The 26152-nt window shown below is 39.7% G+C and overlaps 1 protein-coding gene across 2 annotated transcripts in view; it reads right to left on the bottom strand.

The window, feature by feature from the left end:
- Positions 1–23889, bottom strand: part of FBXO10 (F-box protein 10) — a 111849-nt gene extending 87960 nt beyond the window's left edge. For both annotated transcript variants that reach the window (XM_056806705.1, XM_056806706.1), the window contains exon 1: positions 23035–23889. The gene's annotated coding sequence lies outside the window, so the exon portion shown is untranslated. The remainder of the gene's footprint in view (positions 1–23034) is intronic.
- Between the last annotated feature and the right edge of the window lie 2263 nt (positions 23890–26152).

The following is a 26152-nucleotide window of genomic DNA, read 5'->3' as shown; positions in this document are numbered from 1 at the left end:
TAAGTGAGGCTCAAACTAGCTCCAGTAAGTCCTACCAAGTTAAAAAGTTTTGAGTTACAGACTTTGATAAGACTGCTGTCTCAAAAGCAGCCTGGCCAAATTCAAAGATGCTTATCATCAGAAGATGATTAATTTTGGTCCACATAGCTCATGTAAGTAAGGCAAGGGGTGGTGATTTGCATTGGTGGGTGAAGCAGTCATACAGCTTGTTTTTTAGCACTGAGATAAAGTACAAAGGTTCTGCATTAAATTTTTTAAAAATCATTGGTACCATTCATGATTCCAGAGACTCAGTGATGAAACATATCATTCATCATGAGCAGTGATAGATTTTAGGGTGCAGAATGAGACCTATATTTTAAAATACAGCCATTGAGGGGATTTGTTTTGCTCGACTATATATATTTGTTATAAGAAATGTGTTTTTCTTTTCTTTTTCCATGGGGGGGATTCAATAGGTTTCTGTTTCATTTTGTTTTTTAAATAGAGAGGTGGGGAGGTGGATGCTACAGATGTGAAATGTTGCATTCTCTTTCACATGAGGTTGCTGTATGTACAGTTTTTCTTAACTTTTGTACTTTGTTGCAAGAGACCTCTCATGAAGCAAAATAACTTGTAGATGTTCCTGAAGTAATAAAACATCAATAAAAAATTTAAAAAGAAGAAAATAATAAATAAAATACATTAATGTTTTAAAAATCTTTGGCATAAGTTGACAATTTAATTTAGCTTCAGTACATGTCAAAATCCGATGACTCTAGTTTTCCACAAATTACCCTGCACAATATTTTTTTTAAAAAGAGGACACACTTTCAAGCTGCTTTAAGTGAAGCATGGTCAGATAGCAGAAAGAAGCAGTTTGACTATACCCCATGCTAGTAGGCACCACATTTTAAGAGGGGCATTGATAAGCTATAACTTATCTGAGAGGGGAATGAGATAATGAAGGCTTTAGAAACTGTCAAACAAAGCGTAATCGAAGCAACTGCAGATGTTTTGTCTTCTTTTTTTTTTAAGTGATTCTTTCACTTCTTTTTATTTTACTTTTTTGTCACAGAAAATACATTTCCATATTGGCCATTGTTGTAAGAACACACTCCTAAATAACTAAAGCCCCAAAACAAAACCATAAATACATTTATGTGAACGGTGACTTTAACAGCTCTTTCTCTGCAGGTGGATAGCATTCCCCATCATAAGTCTTTCAGGATTGTACCAGATCATTGCTTTGCTGAGAGTAGCAAGTTTTCATAGATGATCATCCTACAATGTTGCTGTTACTGTGTACAATGTTCTCCTAGTTCTGCTTATTTCTCTCTGTATCAGTTCCCACAGATTGTTCCAGCTTTTTCTGAAATCAGTCCTTTTCTTATAGCATAATAGTATCCCATCACCAACATGTACCACAATTTGTTCAGCCACTCCCCAATTGATGGATGGGGATGTTTATTCTGAAGAAAATTAGACCAAAGGGAAACATGACAGTTGTCTTTAAATATGTGAAGGGCTCTCATGGGACAAAGAGGTTTGACTAGAAGCAGTGTGGCACAGTGGAAAGAGCATTGGGTTTGCAGTCAAAGGCCAATATTCAACATTTGGCTTTCACTTTCAGCCTTGTAAACATGGATAAGTAATTTCCATGAGCCTCAGTTTCCACACCTGTAAAGTGAAGAACTTGAGGAGCCCCTTTCCATCTCCAAATCTATGTATGATCTATTTAATTATGATCTATTCTCTCTAGTCAGCAGAAATACAGTCCAATGAACTGGGGGAAATCTTCATAACAAAATTTATAAAGAGCTAAATCAATTGTACAAAAAATCAAGCCATTCCCCATGGGTAAGGGACATGAATAGGAATTTTCCAGATATATCAAAACTATTAATAAGCACATGAAAAAGTGTTCTAAATCTCTCATAATCAGAGAAATGCAAATCAAAACAACTCTGAGGTATCACCTCACACCTTGCAGACTGGCTAGCATGACAGCAAAAGGAAAGTAAAGAATGTTGGAGGGGATGTGTCAAAATTGAGACATTAATGCATTGCTGGTGGAGTTGTGAATTGATCCAGCCATTCTGGGGGGCAATTTGGAACTATGCCCAAAGGGCACTAAAAGACTGTCTGCCCTTTGATCCATCCATAGCACTGTTGGGTTTATACCCCAGAGATAATAAGGAAAAAGACTTGTACAAGAATATTCATAGCTGCGCTCTTTGTGGTGGCCAAAAATTGGAAAATGAAGGGATGCCCTTCAATTGGGGAATGGCTGAACAAATCGTGATATGTGTTGATGATGGAATGCTATTGTGCTCAAAGCAATAATGAAGTGGAAGAATTCCCTGGGGACTGGAACAACCTCCAGGAAGTGATGCAGAGTGAAAGGAGCAGAACCAAGAAAACACTGTACACAGAGACTGATACACTGTGGTACAATCAAATGTAATGGGCTTCTCTAGTAGTAGCAATGCAATGATCCAGAACAATTTGGAGGGATTTATGAGAAAGAACACTATCCACATTCAGAGGAAGAACTATGGGAGCAGAAACACAAAAGAAAAACAACTGCTTGATCACATGGGTCGAAGGGATATTACTGGGTATATAGACTCTAAATGACCACCCTAATGCAAACAACAATACGGAAATAAGTTTTGAACAAAGACACATGTAAAACTTGGTGGAATTGCGGGTGGAAGGAAAGAATATAATTCTTGTAACCAAGGAAAAATATTCTAAATTGACTAATTAATATTTTTTAAAAAGAAAGACATGGGGGCAGCTGGGTAGCTCAGTGGATTGAGAGCTAGGCCTAGAGATGGGAGGTCCTAGGTTCAAATCTGACCTCAGACACTTCCCAGCTGTGTGACCCTGGGCAAGTCACTTGACCCCATTGCCTAGCCCTTACCACTCTTCTGCCTTGGAGCCAATACACAGTATGGATTCTAAGATGGAAGGTAAGGGTTTATAAAATAAAAATAAAAAGAAATAAAATAAAAAGACAGTCCAATGGGCAGAATTTTGTTAAAGATGTGAGTCCAAAATAAAGAACCTTCTAATGATTAGCTATGCAACACTGCGACTCATTGTTTCATGAAGCAGTGATGTTCACAACATTAAAGGCATAAGGGAGAGGCTGGATAACTATCCACCAGGAATTTCTGCGTTAGGTGGGAGGCTAATCTAGGAAAGGAGTTATTAGTCTTTTTTGTGTCAGGCAATATCTTTGGCATTCTGGTAAAGCCTAAGGAATCCTCTCAGGATGCATAAAATGAACACCAATTATATAAAAATTTTTTTTTAAGTTTGCAGACCCCAAATTAATCCAGAGTAACTCCAAGGTCCCTTCTAATGTGAAGAATCTATGAAATAGGTCTTATTTACTTTGGTTTTGCTATGACATCATTTATTTCCTGGAAGATCCTATAAAGCCAGAAAATGAGGGCTATGATAGTGTTCAAAATAGGCACCCAAGCCAGCAGGCTAGGGAATCAGTGATGATGAAGGAAGACACAAAGAACAAAGTATTTATTAAAGATGAGTAAGTCTTCATGGGTACTAGAGAAAGAGAGCAGTAGATTGTGGTGACTGAAAAACTAAAGGACCCTCTCTCACTTTCCAACAGAAAATTACTGAAAGTTGTAAGAGGTTTGAAACTTTGGAAAGAAATGGGCTTGGAAGGGCTGCAGAATTCTATAGCAGTCGGGGATGGGTAAAAAAGGAACACAGAACTTTGGAGAGAGGAGGAAGTGAGCTGATCCAGCAGTTGGGAAACTGACTTCTGTCTGGAAACACACACCAGAGAAGCAGGCTCCAGCTAATTCCTTTGATCCAATGATCTCTTTCCCTGTGACTCCTGACCCCAGATCCTCACAAAAAGATAAGCCAATTGGACAGGACTTTGAAATATAAGCTATCCACTAAGAAAGATTTCCATCAACCTCCTTAAATTTGAACTTGGGGATACTCACTGTGCAGCCAAGAACTAGAGTGTCTTTACTCTGGCCCCAAGGGGTCAAGTGAACCAAACTTTGATCTGCCTGACTATGGGGGGAAGAGTATGTTAGATAGGGACCCCTTCTCCCTCCTTCCTTCTTGAACCTCAATTCCTTACCCTCCATCTGCCCTGTTCCTTTTCTGTTTCCCTCAAATAAATTTTAATTAATAAGATTCAGGAACTGACTCAACTGTTACTAGAGGGAAATTTGAGATTGAGGAAGATTGAGATTGAAGAAGAGAGACTTTATCACCATAAGCCTATTCAATGAGATCCTTCATGGAACCCAGAAGTTAAGAGTTGAAGGCAGCCATAGTGGAGGGGTTTGTCTGAGAGGACTGAGGGGGAAAAGACAAATCTCTTCTCCTCTCCCTTGGCTTATCAACATTACCGTCACTTTGTCCCTGCCTTAGAGAGGGAAAGACTCCATTCCCTTTGTTACCTCTCTTCCCTTGTCATAAACCTCTCCCCTTTTACCCCTCTATAACAAAGTCATCAAACAGTTCAATAATAAATTTCTATTAAATGTCAAAAATTTGTTTTGACTATGCATATTTGTTAAAAAGGTTTTTTTTTTCCTTTTTTTCCAATGGGAGAGGAGAGAAAATAAATGTTTGTCAGTTGAAAAAATATTTTTCATTAAAAAGCAAAATAAATAAATACAAAATGGCATCAGGAAGAAGACAGTAAGCACCAAGAACTGGGGAAATCAGAGGTTTCACATAAGAGGTGACAGCTGAACTAAGAATTTTAAGAGGCGGAGATAAAAGAATTGTACTTCAGGCATGGGGGACAATCTGTGGAAGGCATTGAGGGGGTGATGAAACATGGTGTTTCATGGAACAGTTTGACTGAAGTCTGGTAGGTTTTCATAAAAGAAAGCTAACAAGACTAGAAAAAGAAATAAACATGTTAATACTGGGAGATTGTAATATTTCATTATTAAAATGAAGCAAATCTAGTAAAAAGATTAACAAATGTATTGGAGGGGGAAAAGAAATGGAGTGCCCCCCCCCACTGAGTTCAGGACCAGAGTGTGGTAGAGATGAAATGGAGCTAAAGGGTGGAGAGGGAGGATAGATAGTTTCTCCCCTCTCCTTCCTCAATCAACCCACATTAGCCATCTTCAGGGTTACTGACTACTTTCTTCAGAGGTAGGGCTGAAGTAAATCCAGAACTAAACAGCTTCTTTCTTGGTGAAGAAATATAGTTCTCCTCCCGAAAACTTCTGGTCCCTCTCCCTGAATATTATGAACAGGTACTTGATCTATAGAACAAAGTGAGATTGAGGGATAAGGTATTGGGAAAATGGGAAATAGGAAGTCCCTAGAACCAAACAATTGAACCCCTTCTCCATAAATCCTGCAGGGTCAGACTGTGCCTTCCTGACCCTCTGGGGTCAATTGTGAGAGCTGTCTTGATTGACTTCTAACTGTCCTAGTTATAATTTGAAGTTCAAAATGCTCTGGAGGGATGGAGAGGAAATCTTCCTGGGCTGGATAGCTTTATATCCAAAGTCCTATCCACTCCTGTTGCCTTCAGCTGGATTCAGGGGGTCTGGATTCCCACAAGGATGACCTGGGCTCAAAAGTGCTTTCAGAGCAACCTTCCTGTAGGGCTTCCCAAAATGAAGTGAAGTTAACTGCTTGGATCTTCTCAGCTCTTCTCTGTTCTTTCTCTGGAATTCTCTGTTCCTCTTGCCCTTCCCCTGCTTATCTTGTTCCTCTGGCAGATTGAGTCTAAGTTTCCTCTCTTACACAAAGAAAGCAAAGATATGAACTATTTATTTAATAAAATGGAGATAACAACTGTATTGAAGGAGAAATTAAACGGGAGAAGCAGAAAATGGACTTTTTTACATGCAAATGAAAATCTTACAAAAATAATCACATACTTAGTCATAAAGAAGTCCTGGATAATTGAAAAAAAGGCAGAAATACTACATATTCTAGTTTCATAGAATCTAAATAGAATAAATAACATGTACATAGTTCCACAAAACTAAAAAATGATATCAAACAATAGTTGTTAAATAATAAACAAAAGAAAAATCAGAACAAGATATTTATAAGAAAACACTAAAATCACTTTTAAAAAACCCCTGGAATATAAATGAAGCTGTTTTTAGAGGCATATTTAATAGCACTACCTAACTGAAAAGAAGGGAAAAAAGAATAAATGAATTAAATCTTGATCTAAAAACCTTAGAGGAGGAAAAATGAAGTAGAAAATTTAGATAATAAAGCTCAGAATAGAAATAGAGAATGAATAAATAATTTCACAAATATCAAGCACTGAGGTTTTTTCAAATATTACAATAAAACTGACACAGCACTAACAAATTTAATCCAAAATAGGACAGAGAATTTCAAAATTAGAAATGAAACAGGAGAAGATAGGAAAACTACAGAAAAAATTAAAACTATCCTCAGAGAATAGTATGCTCAGCTATATACTAATAATTTTGAGAATGTAAATAAAATTATGAATATTTTCAAAAAAATAAATTATAAAAATATAAAAAAGAACAGGTGATTCAAGGAGACTTCATTATTTATTTATTTTAAACCCTTACCTTCCATCTTAGAATCAATACTGTGTATTGGTTCCAAGGTAGAAGAGTGGTAAAAGGTTAGGCAATGGGGGTCAAGTGACTTGCCCAGAGTCACATAGCTGGGAAGTGTCTGAGGCTAGATTTGAACCCAGGACCTTCCATTCTCTAGGCCTGGTTCTCAATCCACTGAGTCACCCAGCTGCTCTCTAAGTAGACTAATTTGAAAGAAATAAGATAAGCTCTTCATGAAGATACATTTTTCTAGACCCTCCAAGAACAAATAATTTCTATATTATATAGACTTTCTAAAAGTAGAGAAAGATGAAAAACTATCCAATTTTTTTCTGAGACAATTTGTCTCAGAAAGGCCTTGATTCTAAAATCTGATAAAGGCAACAAGAAAATGACAGGACAATTTAGTCAATAGCTACCAAAACATTAAGCACAACATTTAACTGAATATGGCAAAACATTTTAAAAGTCATCTCCTTGTGGATATTTTCTCTTCTCTAGGTGTTCATGACCCTACTCTCTCCTAGTTTTCCTAAGTCTCCTTTGCTGGATCTTTCTGTGGGCTTGCCCCAAAGTTCTACCATAGGAATTTTTCCCCCTCATCAGTTCCCATGGGTTCAACTAGTATCTTTATGCAGGTGACTCCCAGATTTATGTACTGCTAAAATCTCTCAGAAGCTCCAGACCATCACCACCAACTGAATTTTGGACATCTGAAAATGTGTCCCACAAGCATATCAAACATGTCCAAAACAGAATTCATTATCTTTTCACCCAAACCTTCCTTCTTCCCAAATTTTCTGTTACTAAGGCACCACTATCAATCATCCCAGTCACCCCCATGTTCATCTTCACTGATATTCTTGACTCTTCATTCAAATCCACTTCGAATAGCCAATATATTGGCAAGTCCTAGTTTTTCTACTTTTAAGGCCTCTCTTGTCTTCATCATTTTCTCTCTACTCACACAGCTGCCATTTTTTGTAGAGGCCTCATCGCCAATGTCTTAGACTATGGCAATAGCCTTCTGATTGGTCTTCCAATCTCAAGTCTGTCCCCACTCCAATCCATTCTTTATTCAGCTGTATGCCACGTCCCAACTCAATAATTCCAGAAGCTCTTGTCACTTCCAGAATCAAATATAAACTCCTCTATTTGGCCCATAAACCTCTTCACAGTGCACTTAACAATTGAACTACACTGGCTTATTTGCACACAACTCTTCATAGACTGGTTCTTGGTACTGGCTGGCTCCTCACTCCTGCCTCTTGGCTTCCCTAGCTTCCTTCAAGTCTGAGCTCAAACCCCCCCCCCCTTCTACAGGAGGTTTTCCCAGGTTCTGGTTGCTTCTAGTCTTTTTTTCCTAAGAGTATCTTCCATTTATACTGTATAAATCTTGTCTGTACACAGCTGGCTGTACATGGAGGCACGTTGCCTCCTCCATGAAAAAGTGTGGGCAGAAATTGTTTTTGCATTTTTCTCTATCTTCTGTACCTAGTACAGTGTCTATCATGAGACAAGCAGTTTTAATAAATCCTTGTTGATTGACTGGCATTTAGTTTGATTTTGAGGGAAAATAAAGATTGATAACTTGATACCAGTGACTTCTAACCATCAAACCAGTGTTAATTCTAGAGCCTTTGTCAAGTACTTGGACTGTATAAGCACTAAGTGAATAGTAATACTCACAGCATAGATGCGCTCACCTGGCCATATGGACCATACTGATAAATTCTGAGATTATGTATGCGGTGCTAAATTCCAGGTATGAGAATAATTCACTAATATAGTCCATCAAAAAAACTAAACATTTCTTAAGCATTTATGTGCAAGGAAACTTGCCCTACCCTCTAAGCGCTTAAATTTTACATATTCTATTGGGAAGATACAAACTATACATAGATAAGTAATTACAAAGGAACTTAAGGAGTGAGAGAACAGCCACCACTAAAGAACCGGAAAGGCTTCAGTTAGGCAGGGAGCCCTGAGCTGAGTTCCAATGGAAGCCAAGGACTCTAAGGGGGGTTGGTGAGATATCCAGACACGTGACAGTCTCTGAAAGGCATGGAGAGAAGAGATGGAACACTGAGTAAAGTGAACAGCGTGCAGGCTAGTTGGGATAGAATACAGAATTTATGAATGTGAATAATATGAAATGAGCCAGCTTTAGAATGACTTTAAATGTCAGGCTGAGGAAGTGCAATTTTGTTTTGTTATTATTGTTCAGCTGTTTCTGTCGTGCCTGACTCTTCATGACCCCATTTGGAGTTTTCTTTCTTTCTTTTCGAATGTTTTATTTTCCCAATTTCACACAACAACAATTCTCAACATACATTTTCTAAAATTATAAGATTCAAATGATCTCTTTTCCTCCCACTTATCAGAGATGGTAAGCCATTTGATCTGAATTATATATGTATTATCATGCAAAACCTACTTCCATATTGTGTAAGAAAATGCTCACATTGAAAACCAAAACTTATTTGGGGTTTTCTTGGCAATGATACCGGAGTGATTTGCCATTTCTTTCTCCAGCTCAATTAAAAGATGAGGAAACTAAGGCAGAGTTAAGTGACTTGCCCAGGGTCGCATAGCTAGTAAGCATCTGAGGCCAGATTTGAACTAAGAAAAATGAGTCTTCCTGACACCAGCCCAAGCACTCTACCTACTGCAGTACCTAACTGCATTAGAGAAAGGTCAATGGAGATCCACTAAAGGTTTGTGAGTATGTGAGTGTCCTAGTCAAATCTGTCTTAAGAATATTAATTTGGTATGAAAATGTGTTTTGCATGATTGCCTATGTATAACCTATATCAATTGCTTAGGGAGAAAAGGGAAGGGGGGGACAATTTGGAAGTGAGTTCTGAATAATGAATGTTGGAAATTATTTTTGCATGTAATTTGGAAAATCTTATTTTTTAAAAGAATATCAATTTGTTTCCTGTATAAAGGACAGATTAGAGAGGAGAGACTAGAAGTAATGAGACTAATTATAAGGCTCCTCTGTAATAATTCAGATTAAGGGTGGGAGAGTAAGGGAAAATGAAGAATTAAGAATGCCTGGGAAGGGGCAGCTGGATAGCTCAGTGGATTGAGAGCCAGGCCTAGAGATGGGAGGTCCTAGGTTCAAATCTGGCCTCAGACACTTCCCAGCTGTGTGACCCTGGGCAAGTCACTTGACCCCCATTGCCTAGCCCTTACCACTCTTCTGCCTTGGAGCCAATACACAGTATGGATTCTAAGATGGAAGGTGAAGGGTTTAAAAAAAAATGACTGGGGTTTCACTAGGTTTGGATTTTGCCAGCCAGAGATGGTCAGTGGCACTGAACACTACTTCACTTGCATTTCCTGCCAGGAGATACGGATTCCTTATTCTATAGAGATTGGAAATCTTAGTGATTCTCATTTTTGTAGAGGGATTTGGGAGAGAGCAACGGAGGTTTGTAAAACACAAGGAATAAAACTGCTAATTCAAAAAATATAATAGCTGACAGTTGGGACGTTTAGAGAGCATGACATCAATGGAAGCAAATCTAGCACTGGAATAGTCCTCCCTGCCCAGACCAGCCATGGATTACTAGTAAGAAGCTCAAATTCAGAATGAAAATCTATAAGAAGTGATAATGGGGCAAAAGAAGAGACACCTTTGGGAACTCAAGCTTAGTTCCATAAAGAACTCTATTATTGAGAGAGTTAAAAAAGCTGCAATGAAGTTTGTATCAGAATATAACTGCTCTTAAGGAATACAAAGGTAGTGGGTGCCAACTAATTTAAAACTAATAAAATAATAATGAGTATTTATATGCCACCTTAAGGTATACAAATGTCTAAACGTGTCATTTCATTTGTTCCTCATAATAATGATTATGATTATTATTATTATAATAGTTAACTTTCCTAGAACACTTACTATGAGCCAGGCTCTGGAAAATAAGCAAAGATCGGCGTGGCTTGCTATTCCTTCGCCAGATCATTTTACAGATGAGGAAGCTGAAGCAAACAGAGGTTAAGTGATTTGCTTAGGGTCACACAAGTCTGCTTTTGAACTCAGGTCTTCCTGACTCCAAGTCCAGCACTCTATCACTGTGCTGCCGTGCTGCCTTCTCCAGGATGATTCTGGACATATAAGCCAAGAGAAAATCTGGGTGCTGGTACAGAATAGACTATTAGCTCAAGAAAAACATGAGCTGTCTATAAATAGTGACGAGTTCTAGCCTTGGTGTGTTCAAAGAAAGGGCTATCAGCGAGCCATTTACTAGAACAGCATGAGCAGCATGAGCCTCTGAAGCTAATAAACGTGAACTCCTCGTCTCTGGAAGGGAACAGGAAGGAAATGTGCAGCATCTCACTAGAGATGACTCAATTAACTCAGTCCACAAGCCAGACCCAACCAGAGACCAAAAGCTCCCACAAAAACCAAAGTGCTATGAAAAGTAATGTTTGTGTGGCCTTTCTGCCAGGACCAAAGCAGAGATTTTAAGCAGATGCTCAAGAAAGAGTTTGACGGGATCAAACAAGTCCAACGTCCCACCATACTAGATGTCAGTGGAACTGGAGTGTGCTCATGAGACGCTGACGGCCACATTGGGATGGTAATCCATGCCACTGGCATGGTCTTTTTAGCAAATGCTTTTAATAGCAATAGAAATGGGAGTGACTCCAGGCCTACTGATGCTTAGGGGAAAGCTACGGCTGCCTTTGACGAACATGTGAAGACTTACAACTAACATTACTCGGTCTCAACTCAGGAGAACATAGGAAAGAAACAGACGGAGGTATTGACATACTTTTCCTGCCAAAAACTCCCGCTGTAGAAGTTCCCAGGAAAAGAGGCCACTTAAAAGATCTAGATCATTAGGGGCTATAAAAAGCACCATTTAGCCTGGGCTACTGTTGGGCTCAGAACTGGGACTATTGGTCAGAAGACCTAAGAATATCAATCCACTGTAGGAGATGTAGCAATTAGGGGTGTTGAAGTGATATTAGATCACTCTAAAAGTGCCAGATGTAGCCAGGGATCAGGCCTGACCACATAGGTAAGAAAGCTAGGCATAGGGACATCTAGATGGCTCAGTGGATAGAGAGCCAGGCCTGGAGACAGGAGGTCCTGAGTTCAAATGTGACCTCAGACATTTCCTAAGTATAAGACCCTGGGCAAATCACTTGACCCCATTTGCCTAATCCTTACCTGTCTTCTGCCTTGGAATTGATATCTAGTCTTGCTTCTATTCATTCTACTTGTGTTAAGAGAGATCATTTTAAAAAGACAGGTTTAGTTAATTTCCTAGCATTCTTTTTATTTAAAACCCATACCTTTATGCCTTAGAATTAACACTGTGTATTGGTTTCAAGGCAGAAGAATGGTAAAGGCTAGACAATGGGGGTTAAGTGACTTGCCCAGGGTCACACAGCTAGAAGTGTCCAAGGCTACATTTGAACCCAGGACCTCCTCTCTGTAGGCCTGGATTTCAATCCACTGAGCTATCTAGCTGCCCCCTACTCTCCCCATTCCTAGTATTCTTGATAAGTTAGAAGGCCCTTGCTGTGTTGTCTTTTTCTTCCCTGTGTCCTCATTTGTCTTGTGGTAAATCCAAAAGAAAAAACAGTTATGTGGTCATGCAATCACTGTCTATACTCACAACTGCATCTAAGTTGTTCTGAGAGCATTTTCTTCCTGCCAACTAAACTTTTATCTTGTTTTTTCTTTATGGAGCGGTAAGAGAGAAGCCACTTTCTTTTGCGATGGAGGAAAGAGCAGTATTGTACCCCCATAGAGACCGTGTGGAGTGGTGGAAAGAATGCTTTACTGCAGTCAGGTAACCAGGATTTTATCTCTGGTTCTATCAAATATTGTCCTATAATAATATTTCACATTTAGATAGTACTTTAAAATATGCTATGTGACCCTCAAGAAGTCTTTTAACCTGAGAGGAATTCCTGGCTGCAGCCTCTGGAAAATGTAAATTGGTCTTGAAGTCTTGAGGGGTTCTTTTAGGAGTAAGATATATGCACTTGAGTGACATTTATTTTTGCTTGTTTGGAGCCTTCTCCCTTTCCCCCCTTTCTTGGCTCTCATCTTTGTTTCAAAAGATAAAATTGATGGGACAGAAGATTTTCCAGAAAAGTATTAATAATACTAATACTACACTTCAGATATGTTTTTGTGGGTTGTCCTGGGAACCGAAGCATTTATAATATCGTTGCTATGAGAAAATATATTCCATGTTCTGAACCAAGTTAAAAACAGATTTTTTAAAAAAAGCCTTACTTACCTTCTGTCTGAATCAAAATACATACTGGTTCCAAGGCAGAAGCCCAGTAAGGGCTAGGCAATGGGGATTAAGTGACTTGCCCAGGGTCAAATAACCAAGGAAGTATCTGAGGGCATATTTGAAGCCAGAATCTCATGTCTCTAAGTCTGATTTCCAATCCACTGAGCCACCTCACTGCCTCCTACAAACAGATTTTAGAAACACATTTTGTTCATAATTTGGATACTGCTTTTTGTGGCAATAAAGAACTAGAAACAAATGCCCGTCGATTTAAGAATGGCTAGCTATTGTGGTACATGAATGGAATGAAATATTACTATTCCAAAAGAAACACGATGATGAAGAATTCTAAGAAGCATAGTTAATCATATAAATTTATGTAGAATGAAGAATTGGGAAAATAATATGTATAATAACTAAAACAATGTAATGGAAAGAACAGATTTTTAAAAAACCTCTTGAAACTGAATTCCATGTAACTATAATGACTAAGCTCCTCCCTTCTTTGCATATATATTATCAGAGCTGCTCGATATGTTGACTAGTTTTGCAGAATTCCAATTTTTTTCCCTTTTCCAATTTTTTAAAACAAAGATGATTAAGTGAAGGATATATTCAGAAATGAAGATGCCATGAAAACTAAAGATTTCAATAAAAATTCCATGGGTTTTTAAAAAGCTAGGTGGCAGCTGTATTCAAAGGGACAGAGAGACAGAGAGAGAAAGAAAGAAAAGGAGCTCTGATATTCCCAGATGTGTACAAATTACACTAGCTTCCTTTGGGGAAGGTCCTTTATGACTCACCCTGTTAGATTCCCAAGCTTGTCAACAGCCCCTTGGAGGATACCCAATTGTCTTTCTCTCTCCCTTATAGCTGTGGGACTCCAGGGGATCTGAAAGCATGCAGTTCCAGAGAGTGGTTAGAAAGACTGTAAACTTAAAGCCCTTGGCTTGAAGACCCTTGGGAAACTTAAGGAAAATGTAATCAGCTCAGCTCTGGCCACACTTCAGTATTTCTTATACCCTCACATGGAACAAGTACTGACTGTTGTTGTTTTTCAAACTCTTCACTAGCATCAGACTCCATGTACAAGGTCCCTAGGAGACACAAGCTACGCCTTTCATTTTAATTCCACTGCTCAAGGGCTCCCATGGCAAAAGACAGGGAAAACATGAAGGATGAAAAAAATGTTACCTCGTTATGGAAATCCCTGCAGAAACATAATTCTCTGCTCTTTAAAAAAAAAACAAAAAACAGGTAAATCCAAAGCAGAGTAGAATTGAATGCCCCTCATTCAAATAAAGTAAAGCTGCTAGCTGGAGACATTTTAAAAAAAGGAAGAACCCAGTATGAAAGGTTCCACCTTCATTAAGTAATGTCTCACTGAAAGTTTATACCTTTATTTCCTATATTTGTAGAAGAAAAATGAATTTGTTAATTTATGGAACTGTATTAGTACCAAAGGGATTTTTAAATTTAAAAAGAGAAGAAAAGCATAGAGTCTAATTAATCATAGCAAGAAAAAATAAAAGGAAGAAAATGAGAAACTTTTTTTACACTAAATTTAGTAAGTCAGCAAGTAAAAAAATATATTTATTTAAACATTTCCTATGTGTTGGGCAACATGTTAAGGATATGTATAGTAAGTGAGATATACTTTCATTCAACAAATATTATGAATGTTCACTAGCAAGCTATTGTACTAGGAAGCTGAGGACAAAATTATGAAAAAGACATGGTTTCAGTTCAAGAGAAATTTACACTGTTAGAGGATATGAAATATTTATACAAATAAAGAATAAGTGTATAGGAAATGAAACATTCTAATAAGAATTCAGATGGGAGTAAAAAAAATCGCTTCTGGAAGGGGCAACTTCACGGAGGAAGTAAATGATAACTGAGTCTTAAAGAATGAGAAAGATTACAATGAGTAGAGATAGATATCGAAAAGAGAAAAGGAATTCCAAGCATAGAAGAGAGTGGACAAAGTCCCGGAGACTCATAAATGCTGAGTGTGTTTGAGGAATATCTAGTACTGTAGTTTGGCCTAAGCTAACTAGCTAACTAACTCCATAGGGAGTTAGTGAGATCCAAAGAGGGAGTCAGCTTTGGGGCCCTTTAATGCTGAACTAAAAAGGTCTTTATTCTGTATGGCAATGGGAAGTAACTGAAGGTTTCTAAGGAGGAAAGTGACTCAAACTGAGCTCTGCATAAGGAAAGTTTCTTTGGCAGTGGTAGATTGGATGGACCAGACTGGGGAGATGGAGGACAAAAAAAGTGACTGGGAAGCTATGACAAGAAATATTGTTGCCATTTTTTCCTTTGTAAAAAAAGAATTCTTACCTTCTGTCTTAGAACTGATACAAGTATTGGTTCCAAGGCAGTCAAGCGGTAAGGGATAGGCAATGAGGGGTTAAGTGACTTCCCCAGGGTCACGCAGCTCGGAAGTATCTGAGGCCAAATTAGAATCCGGGTCCTCCTGACACCAAGCCTGGCACTCTCTCACTGAACCACCTAGCTGCCCCTATCCTTTACTTTTGAAGAGGACCCGTGACTATCACAGGATGATGTCTTCAGTTTTTAGTAAACTGGATTTACGTGTGGCAAAGTTGCTTAGAGTCCTCAGCTTCATTCTCTCTTCCAGAGTTATCAAAGTCAGGGGGCCAGACACAAGTCGGCATCACTAGCAATGGTCCAGGATGTAGAGGATGACCTTGGCATCTTCGATGTCGGATGAAGCTCTAGGGGCTCCACAGGGCCTACGTCAGTCACCTTCATGGTCCCTGGAACAAATTCTCACCTACCCATTGCTGGGAAGATTTCTTAGCCGAGACACAAAAACCAGGTCTCTAAGCCAAAAGGAAACAGGTTTGTTGAGAGAGGGCTGGTCTCAGGAGAAAGCCAAACTCCAGCGGGCCCTGAGGTTGAGTAGCCTCCTCCCAGCTTATAGCAGTTAGAGAAGTCGCGTTGGAAGTCCAGTGGGAGGCGATGCCGTAGCCACTTGACCACTATCACTCCATTGGCCCATGCATGCCAGCGTCATTTGGCCCCTACCAGGGATGCAAGTACGTCCTAAGCCCTAACGCCATGGGTGTGAGTAGGTCCTTTGACTGCGCGTGGCGGTGGCCTAAAGCGTCTCAGATGCCTGCAGACGTTCTCCGACCTCCGACTCTGCAGTCTGCCCCTGGGCCTCCGTCCTAAAGATGTGGGGGGTGTCGGTGTGTCAGGAGAACACAAACATAGCAAACGTTCACGTCATGGGGAGACCACACCAGAACAGAACAGACACAAAATGTCTCGAAATCGTCACGGAATAACGGGGGTTGGGAGCTTCCACCCCACCTCCAACGCGTCGAGGCGCTGGAGGACTGTCCGGTATCTCCGGCCTGGGTCAGCCCAGGCTGTAGGTAGTTTCTCGGAGACACAGGTGAGAGCCGGGTCTCTCTCGACAATGAGCAGGCCTGAAAAGGGCTCAGCACTCATAGCAGAGGTGCGCGTCCTCCTAGAATGCCACACACAAGAAACAGTTCACGGGAAAAGCAGTGAGGGCCCAAGCTAGGTCCCAATGGGAATGGAAAGGAAGAGAGAAGGAGAGAAATTGTAACTGAATAATAGGGAGATGGCTTTTGAGTGATGATAACCCAGTGGAATTGTTTGTCAGTTCCAGGAGTGGGGTGGGAAGAAGAGAGGGAGAGAACATGAATCATGTAACTGTGGAAAAATATATTTTTTAAACCCTTTCCGTCTGTCTTAGAATCAATACTGGGTACTGGTTCTGAGGTAGAAGAGTAGTCAGGGCTAAGCAATGGGGGTTAAGTGACTTGCCCAGGGTCACACAGCTAGGATGTGTCTGAGGCCAAATTTGAACCCAGGACCTCCCGAGTCTCTGGGCCTGACTCTCCATCCACTGGGCCACCCAGCTGCCCCCTTGAAAAAATATTTTTAAAATAAAATTATATTTTAAAAAATTAAGTGAGAAATTGTGGGGAATTAAGTAAAATGGACAACTGTTGGATTTTGCAGAAGAGGTAACTGAGAACAGAAGGTAAGTGGCCTTGCCAAGGCAATACAGGCAGTGAAGAGGCAACGTTAAGAATTAACCAAGGTGCTCTGCCCTCAAATCCAGTGGTCTTGCTACTATATGTCTCCTGCGTTTCCATTTCCCTTTCTATTACTGGCCCTAGTTTAGGGCTTGCTTTCATTTTCATTACCTTGGAGCCAGGGGAAAGCAAAGGGCTTAAAGTAGTCACACAACTAGTTTAAAATCAAAGGCATACTCTGACATTCCACTGAGGCCTGTTGGGAGCAAAATGACTAACTGTGGAGGTGAGTGCTTCCTTTGGTTCCTACCAATAAGCAGAAAAGCTTCAAGATCCAGAAGGGTTCCCTCCCTTGGCAGGAACATTCTCTACCCCCTGAGCTTTACTTCCACTTTAAAGACACATCCCTTTCTCTATTTAGAGACATTTTTCTCATTTCTGAACTTACAACCTACTGTTAGGAAAAAAACGCAATAAGTAGGTAGCAAAAAGACTAGGGCTTAACACCTAGCTCTGTAACTACCTGTGTGATCTTGGACAAGTCACTTAACTTTTGGCCTCTAATTTCTCACCTGCAAAATGACAAGTTTGAACAGGATGGTCTCTAAAAGCTCTTTCTGCTCTAAATTCTACAATTTCCTATGAAAGAAAAGAATATAATCTAAGAGCACAAAAACTTATTTCATGTATGTTAGTCTTCAAAAGGGAAAAAAAAAGAATTTCTGTTAAAAGGCTGTCTTTTCCATGAGAAAAGTCACTTTATTACAAGGAGAAAAGGGACCTAGCTAGCTTACAGCAAACTCCAAACTACCTGTCTTCAATGATTTATCCATCTCTTCCTACCTTGAATATGTTGGCAACTCTACATCTAAAGACAGTAAGCATTATCATAAAAAACAATTATATTAAGGTTTGAATTTGCTATTTATATGAAAATGCTCAGCTACACATATATAACATAATTCTGGTCTGCCCTGATTTCTTTTCATTTCAAGGCCCATGTTAATTTGCATTGTTGAGTTAAATCAACAAACACAACACACAGAAACTGGTTAGATGCTTCTTTTTTTCCGTTCCCTTTTTTTGCCTCCATTATTTTATTATCCCTGACATTCTTTCCTAAATCTTTTGTTTTCCTCCTAAATTTAGCCACTCCTTCCCCCTCTTTTTTGTGACCTAAACTGCAATAACTAATAAACAAAAGCAAATTAATGTAAAAAAGCCAAAAGGGTGCAAAATTGGAAAAATAAGCTAAAACTCCCCACTAAAGAAAACAAGTGTATGGGAACCTGCGCATCTGGAGGGAAAAGATACTTTTCAGTGGTTAACAGATACATCTTAAATCTTGTATATTCATTCCTGTGTTGTCTGTCTTGAGCTGATTTTAACAAAGCTAAATGTGAATACTTTGAAGCAAAAATATATAAATGCCATATATTTTACATGTATTATATATGATATTTCTAAATAAAGCAAAGTATTGGCAGTCAAGAACACAGGCTTTTAACTCCTTGGCAGCTAAATTATGACACTATACAAGTCAGAGTTGGCCACTTCTTGGTCTCTTTATCTAGAAATTGAAGGAATTAATCTAGACAGTATTCAAATATGCTCTTTTTGATAGAATAAGAACTAAGTAACTCAAATTTTGTTTCATCTAAAAGTCAACATTTTGTGAAATTTTATCAGAGAAGCTGAAATAGAAAGTCAGGGTTTTTCCATTTACGCTTTAACTAGCATCCTCGTGCAATTTTACATTGCCAAATCAAATAGTATATGTATCTTGAATGTCGACCAATCTGGTCTGCACACCAGTCAAAACAGCCACACAAACACAAAGGGAGATACATAACACATAATAAATATTTGATGTTATCTATCAGCTCTTTAAAAATTATATTTCCTTTTTAATATCCTGTTGTTCTGTTATTCTGTTAAAAGGTTTTGCCAGAAGCAGCTAGTAGCACTGTAGAGAGAATGTCAGGCCTGGAGGTGGGAGAACCTGGATTCAAATTTGACCTCATACACTTCCTAGCTGTGTGACTCTGGACAAGTTACTTAGCCCCAATTTTCTAGCCCTTGCCCTTGTCTTAAGGTCGTTATTATGACAGAAAGTAAGGACAAAACATGGTATTTCCTAAGCAGAATACTTTCAGAAAAACTTGGGAAGACTTCTGTAGACATGTGCAAAGGGAAATGAGTAGAGAACCAGAATGACATTGTCCATATTAACAGCAATATTGTATAATGATCGGCTATGAATGACAGCTATTCTCAGCAATACAAGATCCAAGACAATTCTAAAGGACTCATGCTGAAATGCTATCTGCCTTCAAAGGGAAAGTTGATGGGAGTCTGAATGCAAAGTAAAGCATACTTTTTAAGCCTTCTTATTCTGGCCTTTCATTTTTTTTTGAGCCTGTGTTTTCTTTTGCAACATAGCTAATATGGAAATGTTTTACGTGACTGCACATATATAGTCTATCAAATTATTTGCTTTCTCAAGGTAGGGAAAAGGGAGGGAGAGAATGTGTAACTCAAATTTTAAAAAACAAATGTTAAAATGTTTTACTTACATGTAACTGAGAAAAAATAAAAATACTTAATAAAAAGGTGTTTCTCCTCACATATTATTTTAATGCCTGACCTGAACTGAAGATTTAAACAATTTCACAAAAGTGCTTGATTGTAAGTATGTCATGTCATCTTCATATGGGAGAAGCACATAATTAACCTTCTTCAGAATTTATATTTAACCTGTTTTCCATGTTATCTCTCCGCATCCACTTAGCCTTTCCACCACTAGATTGTAGGATTATAGTAAGGTCTCTAACAGAAAGACCAAATATTATTTATTTTTGTGATTCCTTCTATAACAAGCATAGTGAATAATAAATGTTTTTTGAAGTGAAATGGCTCTCTGCAATGTTAAAGAGAAACACCTTGCAGAATTTTGTTCCCACTCACACTAGGGATGGGAAAAAAGGGAATGCATTTTCATAGATTACCCAATCACAATACATTTCCTTCTGCTAGCAGGCAAATTCCCATATCAACTGAATAAACTTTGCCACTTATGACAATAACTGCAGCCATCAGGATGATTCCTTCATCCATGTGTCAAAGGAAATATTCTGTGTAGACAGTGTAAAATTATAAATATCTTGATTAGATATTTCATTTTGTAAAGTGCCAAGTTGCATCCCTGCCACTAACTCGTTTACCACCTTGGGCAAGTACATTGCTCAAAAGCTTTCAATGTGTAGAACAATCAAATGTGATAGACTCTATTACCAACAGCAATACAATAATCCAGGACAATTCTGGAGGACTTATGAAAAAAAAATGCTATGTACCTCTAGAGAAAGAACTGTTGTAGTATAAATGCAGATGGAAACATAAGATTTATCAGTTGTTTATTTGAGTATATGATTTGGGGTTTTGGTTCTATAATATTATTCACTTACAAAGATGAATAATATGGAAATAAATTTTGTATGATAAAACATGTATAACCCAAATTGAATTGCCTGTTAACTCTGGGAGAGAAGAGAGAAGGGAGTGAGACAACATGAATTATATAAAGTTGAAAGAAAATCTGACTGGGAGCTAAAAGACCCAGGTTCTGATTCTTTTTTTAATTTATTTTATTCTTTTAAAAAAAATTTAAACCCTTGCCTTCCATCTTAGAATCAATACTGGGTATTGGCTCCAAGGCAGAAGGGTGTAAGGTCTAGGCAAAATGGGGGTTAAGTGACTTGCCCAGGGTCACACGGCTGGGAAGTATCTGAGGTCAGATTTTGAACCCAGGACCTCCTGTCTTTGGGCCTGGCTCTCAATCTACTGAGCAATCCAGCTGCCCCCGAGGTTCTAATTCTGATTGTCACCAATTAGCTCTCTGACTTTGGCCAGATCACTTAAATTCTAATGGCCTACATTCCCTTATGTGAAAAATGAGGGGATTCAATGAGAAGTTCTTAATGGGGTATCCATCAGCTTTTAAAAAATACTTTGATAACTGTATTTCAACATAATTAGTTTCTTTTGTAATCTTATGTATTTATGTAATGTAGTTAAAAACATTAGACTTTACCGTTTAGATTTTACAAAGTCACACAGAGATAGAGACACAGAAATAGATGTACATAGTGGCAGAAATACAGATGCAGAGATGGAGTCACAGAAAGGGAATCAGAGACAAAGAAGTTCATAGAATCAGAAATAGAAATAGCTTGAGAGGGAGACACAGCTAGATGCAGATTTAGGCATAGACAGATACAAATGCACAAAGTTAAAGACAGCCAGAGCAATAAACAGATAGGCACACAAGAAAAGGTTAAGAACTCCTAGACTATCAGATAAATCTAATCTGAAAAATGAAGGGGTTAACTTGATGTCTTTTAAGGTCCTTGTTCTAAATCTAAAATCCTAAAATGGCTAAGTACCTTTAAACATTTTAAAAGTCTTTAATTCCAAGCTTTCTTACTCATTTAGTTCATGTAAGCTACATAAATAAAAATGATTTGCAAATACCTAAACTACTTCATAAAGAACAAAAACTTGGAAAGCCATTTTCCAACACAAAATCTATGTTTAAAAGAAAAAATAAAACAACAGATTCACTCCAAAGCCCCATGTGCTGAAATTACTCTGTGAATGGAATTTGTCTTCTTTTAAAGACCTGCGGGACCCTATTAAATGAAACAATAAAAAAGCAAAACAAGTTAAGTATCCATAACCACCACCTTTGGGGGGAAAATTCTATATTTGGCCGATGAATAAATAAACACCCTACTCTATGTACATCTGCACTTGGGTTTTTCTGCCTTAGGTTCTCCCCACAGAGTCAAATCAGGACCTCCTGTGAGAGAGACAGAGAAGAATAGTAGAAAGAAACTGCTATTCAAACATGCTCCTTTTTTCGTTGAAATTAGCAGAATTACGCAAATACTCTGTCAACCTCCGCAACATTCTGTGAAAATCTGAGAAGTTAAAATAGGAAGCCAGTCTACCTCCATTTACTCACAACTAGCTTCCCCACATTGAGTTTGCTTTCCTGACTGCCTGCCAATCTGAAATGTGTTAAATGTCCACATCAGCAAGCACACAATCAAAATTACAGACACACCATCCCACGGATCCCCAAAGACACATCTCTAGACAGAGAAAGACACAAAGATGAAAGAGATACAGAGACAGAGAATCAGAGACAAGCTCAGAGAATCAGAAGTATATACTAGCAGACACACAGACACACAAAAAGAGGAACAGACAGACACAGGGACAGGCATAGACAGATATGGATACATGAAGATAGAAACAGACAGAGGCACAGAGACAGACACAGAGAATCAGAGACTGACAGACAGACATATAGATGGGCACAGAAAGACACAGAGACATAAAGAGACAAAATCTGACTTACTGAGAGGAGCACAGAGACAGGGAGGCATAAATAGACACACAGAGAGAGAAAGGCAAAAAAGAGACACCCAGGCACAAATAAAGACTGATATAGATAGAGGCACAGAGATAGATACAGAGAAAGATAAACACAGAAGCATCTTGCTAAGCACCAGCACAGACAGAGGCACAGGGAGACACAGAGAGAGGCATCGAAACAGCCTGAGACCCAGTTACAGACTTGTACAATGTGACACAGTGCACAGATACACTATGAGAGACAGAAACTCAAAGAGAATGAGAGGCAAAGAAGTAGAGAGAGGCACAGAGAGACAGACACAGATGCTACAGAGAAAGGCAGACAGAAACAGAGAGAAATGGATGGATACATACAGAGACTGAGAAACAAATATATAGCCAGACACAGAGGACACAAATACAAAGAGATAGAAAAAGAGACAGAGACAGACAGAGGCACACTCAGACAGAGACAGAGACAGATTCAGACAGAGAGACCCAGATACAGACAGAGACAGTCTCAGACAGACTCAGACTGACAAAGCGGGATCAGAGATCCTCGCAGGGCACTCCAGGACTCCCTCCAGATCTTCCACCCCCCGCCCCCTCCCGAGCCCCTTTCCCCTCTTCTCTAGCGTGGGGGGGGGGGGGGAGGGAGAGGGGGACACAAGCATTCCCAACCCCCTCCCCCGACTTCGAGCGCCTCTTCCCAGAAGTCTCCGCGGCGGACAGGCTTACCTCAGCGATCTCTCCGCAGCTTCTAGCTGGGCCCGCGGCATCGCGCCCCCCCCCTCCCCCCGCCGCCGGGACCGAGAGCTAGGGCAGCCCGGGCCGCTCCCCGTGCGCTCTTCCAGGGCGGGCGAAAGGAAGCCCCTCCCCTCCCTCCCTCCTTCCCTCTCTCCCTTCCTCGGCCCAGCTCCTCCCTCCCCCCCCCCCCGCCCCTCCCGGGCCTTCAGAGGTTCGTTGCCAGGGGGGGGCTCCCCGCGGTTTAGGAGGCGTCACGTGATGGCGCCGCTGCGGGGGATGCCGGGATCCGGCTGGAAGCCCATCTGCTGCGAGGGTCCTCGATGGGAGCAGGGTGGTTTGGAGGATTCCTGAGATTCCTAGAGGTAGAGTTAGAAGGGGCCTCTTCAGAGACCATCCAGGCCCACCAGGCCCATCCACTCATTTTTACAGATGAGGAAACTGAAGCTCAGGGAAGTGAAATGACTAGCCTAGGTTCTGTCATCCAGCAGGACTTGAACCCGAGTCCTTTGATTCTTGATGCACCTGTGTGAGCCTGAACAAGTTTCACAGAAAGAGTTCTCTTTCTCTAGTGCCGGATTTTTGCTTTAAAGCCATAGAAAAGGCAGGAGGCTTAAAGGTATCAGTAAGTCCACCATGATGTCACATTCATTTGGTATTAATTCAGTTTCTTTACTGGGTTTTTCCTTCAACGTCTCATTAATGAAGGGAGATAATTCCAGTACCTGCATAGCCAAATTGAAAAAAGAGCCCGCCTCTCTTTCAGAAAAAGGGTTAGCTTTTTATAACATTCCTACAAGTTTCCTCTCTCCCTTTTAATTATTAAGTACCTATGAAAAATGGAACTCAGCCCCAGAGCCTACTTCTGCATTGGAGGTGTTAATCGGGAATCTTGATCTACTGAACCATTCGTTCTCTCTTCCCCTCCCACATAAGATGGATATCAATAAGGGTCAGATATAAAAAAATAATAACTGGTAAGGTGTTAAGACTTTCAAGTGGCTCATTTGCATGTGAAAGGGTCAGGAAAGTCAGCAGAAATTTGGTCCAGTTGTTTTATACAGGCAAATGATAAAGATGGAGAATTTTATTTGAAAAAGCTGGAACCCACCCAGGTGGAGTATTGCAAGTGGACAGAGAGAATCAAGCAGTGGATAGATAGAACTTTTGATCTGGAAGACCTTAGTTCAAATTTTGCTCCTGGCATTGTATCTCTAAACAAATCACTTAATCTATGACTCCCTCTGTTTCCTCTTTGATAAAATGGAGATAATACCAGTTGCTTCGTAGGGTTATTGTGAGACTCAAAAGAAGTAATGCATAAAGTGCTATGCAAATTTCAGAGCACTATATAAATGCTGTAGACCACTACCAGTATAGGGCAGCTAGGTGGTGAACTGTATGGTGAGCCAGGAGTGAGAAAAGACATGGTCCTGAGTTTGAATGTGACCACAGACACTTATTAGCTGTGTGCTCTTGGGCAAATAATTTTACTGTTTGCCTCTATTTCTTCATCTGTCAAGTAAATTGGAGAAGAAAATGTCAAACCACTCTAATATCTTTGACAAGAAAACACTGTGAAGATTAAATTGTAACCTCTGCCTATTTTTAGATTTAATCACCAAAAGTGTAAACACCCTACGTAAAAGTTATATATGGAGATCTACCCAATTTTTAGATCTAATCACCAAAAGTATAACTAAACATCCCACTTAATCATTAAGTGAGAGGTCTGTGACCCACATGTGCAATAGTGAGTGATGAATCAGAATTAAACTAACTTCCCCTGGGCAGTCTTAAAGCAAATCTTCAACTGAGATTGGTAGAGGTAAAATTAGGGGAAGACACAGGAAGTGCCACAAAAGAAGAGTCTTTAAAAGGAGCTGTCACTTCCTGTGAGGGAGAGTGCTTCATTCTTTGGAGTGGAGGCTGGACCCAAGACCCTGTTCCTGGTGAGGCTGTTCTAAAATCTCTTCCTTTGAACTGATACGTGGTGAGTGAAAAACTGACTCTTAACTGCTGGATTTTCTGAGAAAACTAGCCTCAGGAGAGACTTACCTATTGAGAGAGATTTCCCCAGGTCTTCGGCTTTGCCGAGGCCTAAGGACTAACTCTCCCTGCCCAGGAGTAAATTACTTAGTGCTTAAGCTAGATATCTTAACCTATTCTCTCTCTGATTTTTTTCACTCTTTTTACATTTTGTAAATAAATCTCCTTGGAATTAATATAAATTCCTGGTGAAAATAATCCAGTCCAATCCTTTTAAAAATAACCCCTTTTCTTCTTTACAACACCAAATGAGGGTCAGAAAGAGTTGGACACCACTGAACAACAACAAAATCAGCTGAAGAAAGAAATGGCAAGCCACTGGAGTATCTTAGTCTGAAATAATAATTATTACTACTTTTCTCTTGCATCTCTTGGAAGGTACAGAAAGTGGGGGGAAGGGGGGAGGGCAGGGATAGAATTTCTCTACCCCACCTCCATTGGAATTACATCAAGCAGAGCACAGTTCCAGTTGTGAAGCTGAGTTGGCAAAAGTAGTGGAGATTTTCTTTTTTTTTTTTTAAACCCTTACCTTCTGTCTTGTAATCAATACTGTGTATTGGTTCCAAGGCAGAAAAGTGGTAAGGGCTAGACAATGGGGGTTAAGTGACTTGCCTAGGGTCACTGGGAAGTGTCTGAGGCCAGAGTTGAACCTAGGACCTCCCATCTCTAGGCCTGGCTCTCAATCCACTGAGCTACCCAGCTGCCCCCTGGAGATTTTCTTGATAGGATCCCTTTTAGGAGATAAGAGTCCCCTATGGAAAGACTTGTCCTGTTCTTAGCCTTTGCTTTCAAAGTTCATTCTTCTAGAGTCTGAGACCAATTTCAGTTTGGTTTGGTTTGGTTTTCATTAAAATTTTTCATGTGGTTGCTTGGATCTCACCATCCCCTACTGGTTCTCTTTACTATTTGCTCACTTTCCCAGCCTTTTTTTTTTGCCAGAGGTCCGGGAATTCTAAAAGCTGCTTGCTGATTCTGTCTCCTCTGCTGGCTTGCAGGGTTAGACATTTTGAACTATTTTGCCATGGGGCTGTCTTCACTAAAGCCAAGGGGGCTTGAAAGGGTG

The sequence above is a fragment of the Monodelphis domestica genome, chromosome 7 (genome assembly GCF_027887165.1).
Source record: "Monodelphis domestica isolate mMonDom1 chromosome 7, mMonDom1.pri, whole genome shotgun sequence".
NCBI classification, from domain to species: Eukaryota; Metazoa; Chordata; class Mammalia; order Didelphimorphia; family Didelphidae; genus Monodelphis; species Monodelphis domestica.
This window is presented reverse-complemented; position numbering and strand designations above follow the sequence as displayed.